Below are 15637 nucleotides of genomic sequence, written 5' to 3'. Positions count from 1 at the left end.
ATACACACATATAAATACATACATACACACACATATACATACATATACAAACACACACACATACACACGCACACACACACATATATATATACATGTGCACATATATATACACATATATATATATACATATATATATAAATTAGCTGGGCAGGGAGAAATTGAAAAAATTAATTTTTTGTTTTTAATTTATTATTTATAGTTTTTTGAATTGTCGGGCGTTAAGTTGGAAGAAAGAAATGAGAAATAGAAGGGTAAATAGGTGAATTATACGTTATAGGTTTATTTAATAAAGTAAAAAAACTAAGGATATAAGTAAGTTAATTAAATAATAAAAATTAATATAATTATTAATAAAATGTAGATAGTAAGTAGATAACAAAAACACACAAATACATACACATGAGTACACATGTAAAAAATACACACATAAATGGGGGAGAAGCATGTGCTTGAGTATATGTACAAACACAAATACGAAAAATATGTAAATAAGCTTCGTGTTAAAAAATATGATAATTATTATTGAAAGAATTAGTAAGAGGTAAATATAAGAGAAAAGCGTATTATATATGTTATATGTAGATGGTAAATTAAATAATTAATTAAAATAGAAGGTAAGTAAATGATTAGTTGTTAACAAGTAGATAATAGACCGAGAGGCAAGTCGAAGGATACCAATTGTGATAAGTACGTAATTGAAATAATAGAAATCGAGACCTGATTATGGAAATAGCCAATAAGAGACTATGGGGCGAGAACCTTTAAATAATGACATAAGGAGTACTTCATTAACTAACCACTATCTACTACTTACCCGAAACAACCTCACCCCAATTATTAGCTGGGAAATTCTTAATAGAGCTAGTACCTGTAAATCACTAAACTCCCCATGTTATTTATGCTTAACTGAAAAATTACTGATTACTAATTTTAGAGATAGAGATAAACTTCTAAATAAAAAAACTGAAACCTCACTTAATTGTAAACATTATAAATCCCACCTCTTAAGCAACTTCTCACCCTTCTAATAATAACTATAACCCACCCCTAAAATCTAACACTAACGAATTACACACACCCTATTTACAACCTAAACTATATAGTCCCCCATTCATTTTAAAAGAACCCCTCCACAGAACCCCCACCTATTTATCCCACCATATTTTAGCTACATCTCTCTTTACCAAACTCATTTTTGTAACCCCCCCCCCTTTGCCTTAATCACTCCTTATGTCATTATTTAAAGGTTCTCGCCCCATAGTCTCTTATTGGCTATTTCCATAATCAGGTCTCGATTTCTATTATTTCAATTACGTACTTATCACAATTGGTATCCTTCGACTTGCCTCTCGGTCTATTATCTACTTGTTAACAACTAATCATTTACTTACCTTCTATTTTAATTAATTATTTAATTTACCATCTACATATAACATATATAATACGCTTTTCTCTTATATTTACCTCTTACTAATTCTTTCAATAATAATTATCATATTTTTTAACACGAAGCTTATTTACATATTTTTCGTATTTGTGTTTGTACATATACTCAAGCACATGCTTCTTCCCCATTTATGTGTGTATTTTTTACATGTGTACTCATGTGTATGTATTTGTGTGTTTTTGTTATCTACTTACTATCTACATTTTATTAATAATTATATTAATTTTTATTATTTAATTAACTTACTAATATCCTTAGTTTTTTTACTTTATTAAATAAACCTATAACGTATAATTCACCTATTTACCCTTCTATTTCTCATTTCTTTCTTCCAACTTAACGCCCGACAATTCAAAAAACTATAAATAATAAATTAAAAACAAAAAATTAATTTTTTCAATTTCTCCCTGCCCAGCTAATTTATATATATATATATATATATATATATATATATGTGTATATATATGTGCACATGTATATATATATGTGTGTGTGCGTGTGTATGTGTGTGTGTTTGTATATGTATGTATATGTGTGTGTATGTATGTATTTATATGTGTGTATATATATGTGTGTGTGTATATGTATGTATATATATGTATTTGTGTTTGTGCGTATCTTCTATATGTGTGTATATGTATGTGTTTTTTTTATATATATTTGTATTTGGTTACGTATCTTCTACATGTATATTTGTGTGTGTTTTTTTCTGTGTGTATGTGTTTTATTCACTTATTATAAATATCTCCCTAATAATTTTATGAATTTTATTATTTGATTAACTTACTGATATTCTTACCTATTTCTATATTAGTAAAATAAACTTGTAACTTATAATTCATTAATTTATATTTTTCTCTTTCTCTCTTTCCTTCAACTACAACGCCTGAAAATTTAAAAATTATTTATAAAATATTTTTCAATTCCCCCCCCCTCCCAGCTAATTTATATTTATATGTATATATATGTATGTATATGTATATGTATATATATATATGTATGTGTAAGTGTTTGCATCTGGATGTATGTGTACTTGCATATATGTTTATATGTGTATATATGCGTGTATTTTTACGTATCTGTGTATGTGTACATATATGTATATGTGTTTGTATATGTATGTTTGTGTATATGTATATATATATATATATATATATATATATATATATATATATATATATATATGTATGTGTGATCACGCATGTGCTTTTCCCCCATTTACGTATGTGCATTTGCTGTACATATTTATGCGTGTGCTTATATTTGTGTGTTACTTATTAAAAATGTTTTTTTTTCTATTATTTAAGTTACTTACTTAAGCCTTCACCTATTTTATTTTATTTCACTAAAATAAACCTGTAATGTATAATTTCTACCTGCCCGGCTATTTATTTATATATATATTATATTTAATTATATATATCATTACACTATCAAAATAAACCTGTAAAGTATAATTCATTAACTTATTTTTCCTTTTCTTTTTCTTTCCATTTTATAAACAATAAATATCTTTCAATCTCTCCCCGCCCGGCTAAATTACTTTAAACCCCATTTTCAACCCGTTCCTTCACCTATTTTATTTTATTTTATTAAAATAAACCTGTAACGTATTATTTCTACCTGCCCGGCTAATTTATTTATTATATTTAATTATATATATCATCACACTATTAAAATAAACCTGTAAAGTATAATTCATTAACTTATATTTCCTTTTCTTTTTCTTTCCATTTTATAAACAATAAATATCTTTCAATCTCTCTCCGCCCGGCTAAATTACTTTAAACCCCATTTTCAACCCGCTCCTTCACTAACATTAACTTTCCAACCTGTTGCCATGGTGATCCTTTAAATTAACTGTTACTTATGCCGTTATCAACAAAAGTAGCGTCTTTTAAGTTTAAACTGTTAAAAAACACGTATATAAGAATTTACACATAATTAATATTTAATTATAAACCCCTCTCTTTTTTAAGACACTCCTACTACTTTAAACTCCAACGTCCTCTCCCCACCACTCCCCCTTCTTTTCTAACTCCCCTTTATCTACGATCTTTCCATTTTTATTTGACTTTATAACTTAGTCCATCTATGAATTCTGATGATGCTAGTTGGATTTTTCCTCTCTTTGAGGATTTTCCTCTAGTTGAAACAATTTGTAAACTCATTCTGGACTCACAGTAATAAATTTCCTATATACTGCTCTGACTACACATTGAGCACTTTAGTCCGGTTTTTTTTACCACTGGTAAATAAATATATATATATATATATATATATATATATATATATATATATATATATATATATATATATATATATATATATATATATATATATATACCAAGCGGTACGGACCCGACTATGGAAGATCAGATAATAAATAAATGTGGATTTATAAGATCAAAGAATCCAACCTTGATCGCCCTTCGGGGCCCGTGGCGCAGTTGATAGAGACGTTGAATCTCTACGGTTCCAGATGAACATTGTCTGAAGATAGCGGTTTCAATCCCACCCAAAGCGTTCCAGAGGTAATTGGTCAAAAATGTGGTGAGACGACAACAACTACGGATGGCAGTGATGGCTGAGAATGCAGTTAGGAGATTCGAAGTTCCTATCCGTCGCGGTTACAACCTGACGAAGGCCAGAGGAAGTTGGCCGAAACGTTGTGAACCAATAAAAAGATTAAAAAACAACAATTGTCTATCACCGTTTGAATTTTTCAAATTTCCAAGTTTAATTAACGTTTTATTATATTTTTTTTATTCAATTGTAAGGTTAAAGTACAGAATAGATACAAAACGCCCTCCTCTCCCCATGTAAAGGATGGCTTTTTAAATAGTAACGTTATTATTTCAGCACGGATCACTCTCTACATGAGTACCTAATATTTTTTCAGCCATTCTGACCATAGAGAGGGGATGGTGTTTTGTAACTATTCTGTGCTTTTTTAACTAACAATTTATTATTAAAAAAAGATATTGTGAAATTATAAAAAAATAAAAAGATATTGTGAAAGTTGAATTTAACTTGAAAAAAAAAACAAAAAATAACAATGTGAACGACGCGTTCAAAATTGCAGCCGGACCTTATTTGGCAATAAGGTCACGTGTCGATTAATGGGTGCTAATGCACTTACTGATCCGCACTATTTTTTTTTATCGTATTTCCAAGCTTAATTATAGGTTTATGTTTTTTTTGGTATTTTTCTTTTAAATTAGGTCCACCTCCACAACTTTCTTTTAAATGACGACTTTTTTGTCTGAGTAAGTTTAAATTTTGTTTATTAAATTGTTAGGTGAAAGTCCAGAATAGTTACAAAACACCCTCTTCTCCCAATGTTAAGAATGGCTTTTTAAATAATAACGTTATTATTTCAGCACGGATCAATGAGTACACGAGTACCCAATTACTTTAAGGCATTCATATTTTCTTATGTAAAAACAACTTCTGTAAAAAAAAAGAAAATAACGTGTACTTTAAATTTTTGTTAAAGGTTTTCTTGAAAAAAAACAAAAAAAAATACGGTAAAAAAGCAAAGAACAAAACATTCATCGGTATTCATGCATAAGCCATTCTTAACATGGGGAGGGGGTTTGTACCTATTCTGTACTTTAACCTTACAATTTAATAAAAAAACATATCATAAAACTTTAATTAAACGTGGAAATGCGATTTAAAAAATAGACAGATCACTCTCTGGTTACAAAACACCCCTATCCCTATGTTAAGAATGGCTTGCTAAATAACAACGTCATTATTTCAGCGGGGTAGCTTCTCTACATAAGTACCATGTTTTGTTTTTAAATTGTTAGGTGAAAGGACAGAATAGTTACAAAATACCATCCCCATGTTAAGAATGTCTTTCTAAATAACATTATTTCATCACGGTATTTTCTATGCATACGTACTATCTATTTTTTGTTTATTAAATTGTTAGGTGAAAGTATAGAATAGATGCAAAACTCCCTCCCCATGTTAAGAATAGCTTTTATAATAACGGTATTATTTCAGCACGGTACCTTCTCTGCATCAGTACTATCTTTTGTTGTTTATCCTGACGCTGTGCACTTCTTTATTTACATTGGAAGTGACGTCACACAAATCTTATAATACGAATGGCTACAATTGTAAAAATAATTTGTTTTATTTTTCTTTCATTTTGAGCTCCTTTCTTTCTCCTGTTTGTTTTTGTTTTCTGCAATTAATAAACCAGTTTACAAGTAAAAAATAATTTGTTTTAGCGAATTTAATTTTTTTTTCTCACCCATTTGTTATATTGGTATTTGAGTGGAGAATCTAACATTTCTTTTCATTTTGAGAATTTGTTTTAGTTTTTAATTACTAACACAGCGGAGAATGAAACTCCCTCCCCCATTTCTAATTTTGAGCGTCGTATTTGAAAAAGAACTCAAAATGAAAATAAAAAAAAATTCTCCGCTCAAAATTAGAAATAGGGGGGGGGGAGTTAAATTCTCCGCTGTGTTAGTAATTAAAAACTAAAAGAAATTCTCAAAATGAAAAGAAATGTTAGATTCTCCGCTCAAATACCAATATAACAAATGGGAGAGAAAAATAAAAGAAATTATTTTTACAATTGTAGCCATCCGTATTATAAGATTTGTGTGACGTCACTTCCAATGTAAATAAAGAAGTGCACAGCGCCAGGATAACCCTTTTGTTTATTAAATTGTTAGGTGAAAATATAAAATAGTTACAGAACTCTCTCCCTTTCCCATGTTAAGAATGGCTTTCTTAATAGCGTTATTTCAGCACGGTACCTTCTCTGCATAAGTACCATATTTTGTTTATTAAATTCTTAGGTGAAAGTATAGAATAGTAACAAAACGTCCTCCCTATATTAAGAATGGTTTTCTAAATAACGTTATTATTCTATTATTATATTATTATGGTACTTTCTCTGCATAATTACCATGTTTTGTTTATTAAATTGTAAGGTGAAAGTACAGTATTCATGCAGAGAGTGATCCGTGTTGAGATAATAACGTTATTATTTAAAAAGCAATTCTTAACATGAGGAGGGAGGGGGTTTTGTACCTAATCTGTATTTTAACCTTACAATTGAATAAAAAAAATAAAACTTTAATTAAACCTGGAAATACGATTGAAAAAATAGCGCGGACCACTCTTTGCATTAGCACTACCAACCAATCTTATATCGAAAACCAGAAAAAAACAAAACAGAAAAAAAACAAAAGAAAACTCAAAAAGCAAGCGACAAACTTTTTTTGCCTTATATAATAAAGAAAAATGTTTAAATTAAAAAAATTGGAAGATAAACAAATGAATTATGTTTTTGTTTTGCTTTTTACTTATCGAGTAAACAGAAAATGAAATCTACTTCCTCTCGTCAATTCGTGGCTGTGAAATGAATCGAACCGTAAGTTCAGTTTTATCAACGGAACAGTTTCGCACTAACGGTTACGAAAATATATTTATTTTATTTAATATTTTAATACTTCGCCAGGAAAATTTATTTCAATAACATAAAAAAACATCCCTCGACTATAAAGATTGGTTGTCTGAAAAATTCGAATAAATTGGTAACGGAGAAATATGGTTTTATTCACTTGTAACGAACCAAATTTACAATTATATATATATATATATATATATATATATATATATATATATATATATATATATATAATAAAAATTACAATTAAATTTACCAAAATGATCCAAGACGGTAAAAATAAAGTATATTATAAATATTACAGAATTAATATTTATAAAGTAATATCAGCCAGATGTAATAGCTCGATAAAACCACATAGGAGATAAAGCTCTTTTCCTTCCTTGATCTTTCTTGTTTATGTCTATATCTCAGCAGTAGAATGAAAAGCATATCTTATTTTTCTTTTATTACTATTATTGGATTTTTTCCTTTTTTCCTTGTGCACATTTTTGTGCATTTTTCTGTGGATATCTGCCTTTGGATTATTATGAACCCTCTTCTTCCAATTACGGGATTTTTGGATTTTACTTGTGCAAATGGAAATTCAATTAACTTTATTGAAATTATACACTTGGGTTTTACCGTCATCGGATTATTTATCTTCCACCAGACTATCCATTCAGGTGTAATCACCTTTTTCTTCAGAATATTCCCTCTGCTTAACTTTCTTTGTTTTCAAGTAAGATCTTTGACTTACTTGTTGTTTCATCAAATACTTTTTAATGCAAAATCCCATCCCGCATTTCGCTAATTCCTACCCTTTGATGAGAAGGAAAGTATTTCCTCGAAAATTCACGGATTAAGAACTATCCATTATCTAGTGTTTCCTTTACAGATTAATAATGTTTAACTCATTTCAAAGTGTTTTTAACATGTTTTATTAACTGTTTGCTCGTATATATATACATATATATATATATATATATATATATATATATATGTATATATATACGCAATTAAACTAATACTTATAGCTAGAGAAGCTTTAATGACCTTTGATAATAAGTATTGGACAAGGAAAAATACCCCTAACCACATCAACATTTTAATGGGCTCGACGGATTCGACTCAGGTCACTGATCTACTTGGCCTTTTCCTCTTAAATGAAATACATTGTATACTGCATAAAAAGTTCAAACTTGAAGGAGGACTATACAGAGATGATGCACTTTTCGTAACTAACTCTACGAATAAAAATTATGAAAAAGCAATTAAAGCTCTACATAAATTATTTAAAAATTATGGACAGAATTCTACATTTGAACCCTATCATAAACCGAAACCATCACTACTATATGTCCACAATCAATCAAACCACCCTAAATCAATATTAAAATCAACAGTTCCCAATATCGCTTTAAGAATTTCTAGACTGTCTTCTACTAAATCCATATTTATCAAAAATGAAAAATATTACAATGAGGCCCTTAAAAACTCGGGATATAATTCACAAACTAAATGCATAAATAAAAATGATAGAAACATAATCTGCATTGAAAATAAACCTATTAAGAGCGTAATAACATATAATACGGCAATGCCTTCCCGTATGCGAGTCAAGAAAAATAACCAAGAGACAAAAAAAGATAAAACCAAACCACAAATATTAGATAATAATACAAATAAACAGCAAACCAAAACCCGTAAACGTAAGAATAGACATAAGGAGACCCTATGGTTCAACCCCCCATATTCCAAAAACCTAGAGACAAACATAACCAGAGAATTTTTTAAAATATTAGATAAGAACTTTAAAGACCCCCATAGATATAATAAAATTTTCAATAAGAACTCAATTAAAGTCTCTTACTCTACTATGCCTAACCTTCATCAAAAAATAATTAGCTCTAATAATAAGAAAATTAATAAGCTACAAAATACAACTATACAAAATATATCGGACTGTAACTGTAGAAGAAAAAATAAATGTCCCCTACAAGGCTCATGTAAAATTAAAAATGTTATCTATAGCTGCACAGTAACAAAAACTCCAAATCTACATGAACCTATTAACAGCCATAACTCAACTACCAGATTAAATAATAACACCAACTTAAACCAATCTACCGATCAATTACAAATCAACCCACCATATAATAATCCAGCACTAGACCTAACGGAAAATAATCACAATAAGCAAGAGGTAATATATTTTGGTTCCACATCTGGCCTAATAAAACATAGAATTTCAACGCACAAACATTCTTTTAAAAATAACTCTCTGTCAAACCAAACTACTCTATCCAACTATATTTGGCAACTAAAAAATAGCAATATTTCTTTCAACTTACAATGGCGTATAATTGAGACTTGCAAATCATATAAACCAGGAGATAAATTTTGTGCACTATGTACAAAAGAGACCCTAAAAATTTTAAAATATGAAGATATAAAAAATACAACCACACTATTAAATTCAAGACATGAGCTAATATTTACATGCAGTCATAAACGTTGGTTTAAATTTAATAAATATAAACCACCTTCAATCATAAAAAAATACTTATTAGTAAAAATAGATTACAATTTTTTTAAATAAATTAAGTAAGTCCAATTATCCCCCTTACACCATTTAAATAAAAAAGTAAAGAAATATTACAATTATCTCCCCTTACAACATGTGATTACATACACAACATTCGAAATATAAACCGTAGCGTCTTTAAATCAAAAGTACGCTAACGGAAATAATTTATTGCACGAGCGTCCAACCCCGTTTAAAATTCATCATTAAATAAGGTAAAAGCTGTAGCAAACATCTAAATGAGTATTTTAAGCATAGTTCCTGATTTTAAAAAGCGAAAAATTAAAAGGTTAATTTCTCTATATATTTTTATATATATACCTGTATACCTATATATATATATATATATATATATATATATATATATATGTGTGTGTCTTTTTTTCATATATATGCATATATATATATTTGAAATGTGGTACTTAAAGCAAACTTATAATTTAAATTGAAATCTATATTTCAGTCTATTTCTTGTCTATCTCTAACCCATATTAATTTTCTTATAAATTTTAAATCCAGATCTTTTGTTTCAATTTTTTTCACATACATCTGCCTTACTTTTAATGCTTGGTTTAATTATGGTGTCTTTTAAATTTAATTAAAATCCTACAAAATTTGCTGACGAGGAGACCTTGCGTTTTAAAAAACTATATGTAATTATTGTACGTAACTTGATGTCTACCACAATAAAAAGTATTGTTTTCCGAAACGATCGTACAGATAATTGATTTTGCTGTTATTCCTTCTTATGAAACGGATTTTTAATTTCATTATAATTTGTTTTTCAAATTTTAAAATATCAATCACATTACTTAATATTGAATTAGATCTAGGATATTTACCTATCGAGCTTGATATATATCTAAATGACAACGATCACTGTTTCTTTCCTGTGTTTTAATTTACTAGTAATTTCTCTGTTACATTGAAATACACTCAGCTCTTTAGACTATTGTTCGTATCTCCTTTAAATTATATATATATATATATATATATATATATATATATATATATATATATATATATATATATATATACATATATATACATATATATTTAGAAAGAGAGAGAGAAAGAGAGAGGGAGATGGAGCGAGAAAGAGATTTTTACTTGTCTTTAACACTAACATTGAAAAGTGGTGTGCACCACCTTCAGGTTTTGTGTGGATTGTAAGAGAGTTAAAACCACACCACACGCACACATACACACACACACACACGCACGCACGAATGGTAGTACTATAGATATATTTGTATTGATATTCATATTAAACCCCTGTTTTCTATTTATTTATAAAGATAATACATGTTTGTTTTATATGAGTCGTGGAATACATTCATCTGCAAAAAATGAAACTAATTTGCATATTGGTTTTAACACTCATTTTAAATAATTCCCTACGAACTTTTTCGGTCTTCTTATAGGATTATCATCTTTAGTTATCAATGACGTGTAATTATATTCAAGCAGATATTCAACATGATTTATACTTGCATAATATCTGCATACAAAGATTATAGTACCTATTTACTATGCCTCCCCACGGGTCAGAGTTAGACACCAGGGTCTTTTTTTTAACGTGGAGAAAAGGTACAAAAGCAAAAATTATCTCGGTCGTGAAGGATCTCTCCTCCACCGAAAGAGAACAAGAAATAGAAGTGTAGCACCTAAAGAACAGATACTACACTTTGATCTTGACCAAAAGGCCAAGAGAAACACTTACATCTTAATATATATATATATATATATATATATATAATATATATATATACATATATATATATATACATATATATATATATATATATATATATATATATATATATATATATATATATATATATATATATATATATATATGAACAAGTGATTAATAAAACATGTTAAAAGACATACTAGTAAAACTACCGGTCGTTGACTAGGTTCAATAACAGCCTACAGAAACGGACTCTGATTTATGAAATATATATATATATATATATGTATATATATATATGTGTGTGTGTGTGTGTGTGTGTGTGTGTGTGTGTGTAATTTGTGTGCATACTTGTAAAGCAGGGATGCAATATTAGGTCGATGCGACAGAAGTTGGTGTTTAGTTGACAGTAGAGAACCTATTATGTTAGCGACTCTATCCAAGAGGGAAAGACTAGAGTTAGATGCACCAGCCCATATGTGGAAACGAGACTCCATGCATGGCTAGTGGCTTTCTAGACTTACAGAATACTCTCAGACGTAAGTAACTTTCTAGCATGGTAGAGCGAGAGCCCACCCTCTTTACAGCAACCTTGGCAATGACCTCAATGTATTCGTTTCAATTTATGTTACCTGTTAATGTTAAGCTGGGGAGTTTTGAACATAGAGCTTTCATGTAGTGTATTGTTCGTTATTAGTAGTTGAGAATCACACGGTTATTATTATTATTATTATTATTATTATTATTGTTATTATTATTATTATCATTGTTATTATTAATATTATTATTATTATTTATTATTTATCTGTTTTTCACTTCACCTTTTCTTGTCTCACGTTTGAGCTTAGAGTGTCGTGCATGACTTCCAACTTTTCCTATCCGCTGCCATTTGTCAGGATCAGCTCGTCACCAAGCGTTAAACTGATCGCAAATTAACACTTAAATCAATTCTCTGAGTATGTTGGATGTTGCTAAGACTCGCGGTGTATTACACTAATTACGTGCACAAAAGAACATATACATTTCATTTATTAATAATTTGCCTACGACAAACTCCAGAAGCAGTTAAAACGGAACTATTAAGATATAAAATAAAATTATATGATTATAAAAATGGCATTCATTACTGCGTTTTCAATAAAAAAAAAACTACAAATACAGCAACTGAAATAAGACATAAAATTACATACATATATACAAATATTTTTTAGAAATTCACAGGTCATTCATATAAAAAGTTAATTCAAAGACGACTCTTTCTATTAGGCCTAACGTCTACAAGGTGATGTATACCTAGCAACTTAGAACGAAATCTCGTCTTAATTCTCGAGCAAATTCTTGTCTTCGCGATATTTGTGCATTTAAACCCAAGGGGGAATAATAGCTCTGGTTTAGAAAAAGAATTCTAAAGGGAGATTACTCTTCTCCATACATAATTAGTTAAACGGCTTTTTTTATAGATATAAATCATTTACTGATTCAGTTTAAGAGATAATTAAAAAGGGGAGGAGTGATTTCCAATATTATATAATGATAAAATAATAGTATAACGTTTGATCTAATATCACTTAAACTATTGATTATTTAGATTTTAAATCAAAATCAGCTGAAACAAAGTGTTACTGGACATTTTATGTTCAAAATAGATTCAACAAAAAATAAAAACAAAACAAAAAACTAAACGAAACAATAAACTTTTTGGTTATCTAATACGAATTTTGTCAACGTCTGTAATATTAGATGTTACAAACAAATCTCGTTAGTCAAATATACAGTCCTGTGTACAGTAAATCAATTTCGACTTGTTTCTGCAACTGTTACGATGATCTACTCATAAAGTGAAAACATAGTAAATCCTAATTGCAAACAAGTCATTTTATTTCATACTAGCGGGGGTAGCCAGTGTTGCCCGGGTGTGGAGAAACTTTATGGTATTGAGCCGGGAGACCCTAAAAAGATGTTTCAATGAAACCAAAAAAGTAACGAAAATAACCAACCCCTAAAAAAATTAAAATGACAGCGAGTACTCAGGCGAGCGACAAAAAAGTAGTAAGCAAGCAGGCTCAAACCTGTAACGATAACAAGAAAAAGAAGTGTAACAAAAGCGAATGGTTTAGTCTCCGCGCCCACCGTGACATACGACGTCGTCGCCGTTCAAATTAAGCTAAGTCATTGCAAGGCGTATGGTGACTTTGCAAAAATGTCGACGAAAAAAGTTACCCCACCTTGTAAAAAACAGCCCAGTTGACGGTGAAAGAATGAATGTTTTGGGCTAATTTTTAAATATTTATCGAGCGAGAGACCGAGATACCAATATTGACAGTGTTGGTCGCGTGTGTCGGAAGTTTTAGCGAGACATACAAACCTACATACTAACAGACGTTTGAGATTTATATTACAGACTAGCGGGGGTACCCGGCGATGCCCGGGTGTCTTGAGGTAAAGCGAAACTCCGGGGGGTGTTAAATAATAATAATAAAATGTTTTGGTAGGTGAGTATGAGAATCGAACCCGTGCCCTTGAGTTGGAAATTAATGTGTGAAAAAAAACACTGGGCGACGTTAACCATTAAGACCATCGCGACATACAACACTCCACATGCTTGAATTTATTTATTTATTTAACTATAAAAACAGGCGTGCGCAATAAAAGTTAACTTTGCTTCTTCCCTTTTACCTCATTAAGAAGGTCAAATAGAAGTCACACAGCCTTTGGGTTTGTTTACCCAAATTATTTGACTGTTTTTTTCCCCAACAGATGTTAGGGAGGGGAAAGCAGCCCCATTATCCAGATTGAATAGCAACTGTCTGATATACAAGATTGATCAAATCTAATTGCTTCTAGACGTTATTCCCGGCGCAATGCCGAAAATACGTAACATATCCAATAACTGTAAGATCCCAAAACATGATTAATTTCCATTTTATGTGTGTGTGTATATATATATATATATATATATATATATATATATATATATATATATATATATATATATATAGTCATGCATATACGGCACTGTTTCGTTGTTTCACAGCACATCAGTGCGGCTAGATAGGAAACTACCTCAAGCAAGGATTGAAACCCGATCGCCTGTACGAAAGTCAAGGCTCCTAACCATTACGCTAATCGGTGGTTGCTGTGAGAGTCGTGGGGTAACGGTGTTTTGACATCGTCCGAAATACCTACGCTCGATTTGTTTACATAAAGAGCCTCTCTTACGCTAAGGCTAATTCGTGTATCACTTCAAACTATGCTCAACTCAAGATGAAGAGCATTATAGTCATCCACATACAGTACTGTTTCGCTGTTTCACAGCGAATCAGTGCGGCTACACACACACACACATACACACACACACACACACGCACACACACACACATATATATATATATATATATATGTATATATATATATATATATTTATATATATATATATATATATGAAAATTTCGAAGGCAAACTAGGCGGATAATTTTCGAAAAAAAATATTATGATACTCTGGAGAAAATGCTTTTCTTTTCATCAGTTAATACACTCTAATATGATACAAGCAAGCACCAGTTTCTTGCTTTTTTTTTCAATTAAAATAAGATATTGTTTCTTTATCTAAGTGTTAACATGCATTTTGTCGTTTTACTTTTAAATTACGTAGTTTAAACAAAATGAATTTGTCCTGATTCGATCGTTTCTACTCTGTTTCTCACACACGCACACATGCACATATGTGTGCATATACGTATGCATGTTTGTATGTATGTACATCTTAGAACAACTACAATGATTAATATATTGTTAAAAAAAATGTGCGTTTATCTCCCTTGGACAAGTCTACACATTTTTTTCTCTACCTTGTGTGTTTTTTTTCTTTTTTTTATGCTTGTAGTTAACGGTAGCAATTTTACTTCGCCGAACTTTTTTCTCCGTCTATTTATGAGATTTTCGCAGAAAATTATATTAGATTTATCGCGTGCTATTAATTATTTAAAATCAATTCTGAGTTGCTATTTTTATTTAGGTTTTTTTATTTTTTTATTTTTAATACAACTAATCGTAAAATATAATTTTTTAAAAATCTCATGATAATATATCGTTCTTTTTATTAGAATTTATTTTTGTTTTACTCAAATAACACATAAAACACTTCACATCGTTTTGTTGGCTATATTACTGAAATCAGGGTTGAAGCCGATACGAGTTATCTCCCTTAGATCATTTAGAGTTTCTTATGCTAAGACTATATAACGTTTATTTTAGAAACAATCGCTTTGATAAAAAAACAAACAAAAGAGAATAAAAAAATAAAACAGGTTTACTAAATTTAAAATGATTAGTATGCTTGGATATAATAAGTCTTGTTCGTCTAATAAAATTGTGGAATACTTTACAGAAGTGTTATATGAAGTATTTTATTCATGGTTATAGATAAATACATAACAACAGAAAATTGGTTTGATAAGACGTGTGTGTAATAACGAGTTCATACAAATA

General features: G+C 29.5%; 1 pseudogene; it reads right to left on the bottom strand.

The window, feature by feature from the left end:
- Positions 1-11013: 11013 nt before the first annotated feature.
- LOC145293504 (U2 spliceosomal RNA) lies at positions 11014-11168 on the bottom strand (annotated as a pseudogene).
- Positions 11169-15637: the final 4469 nt, after the last annotated feature.

This window comes from Euprymna scolopes, chromosome 14 (assembly GCF_053919585.1).
Source record: "Euprymna scolopes isolate OS-2025 chromosome 14, ASM5391958v1, whole genome shotgun sequence".
In the NCBI taxonomy this organism is placed as follows: Eukaryota; Metazoa; Mollusca; class Cephalopoda; order Sepiida; family Sepiolidae; genus Euprymna; species Euprymna scolopes.
The sequence above is the reverse complement of the archived record's forward strand: the minus strand, read 5'-3'. Positions and strand labels throughout refer to the sequence as shown.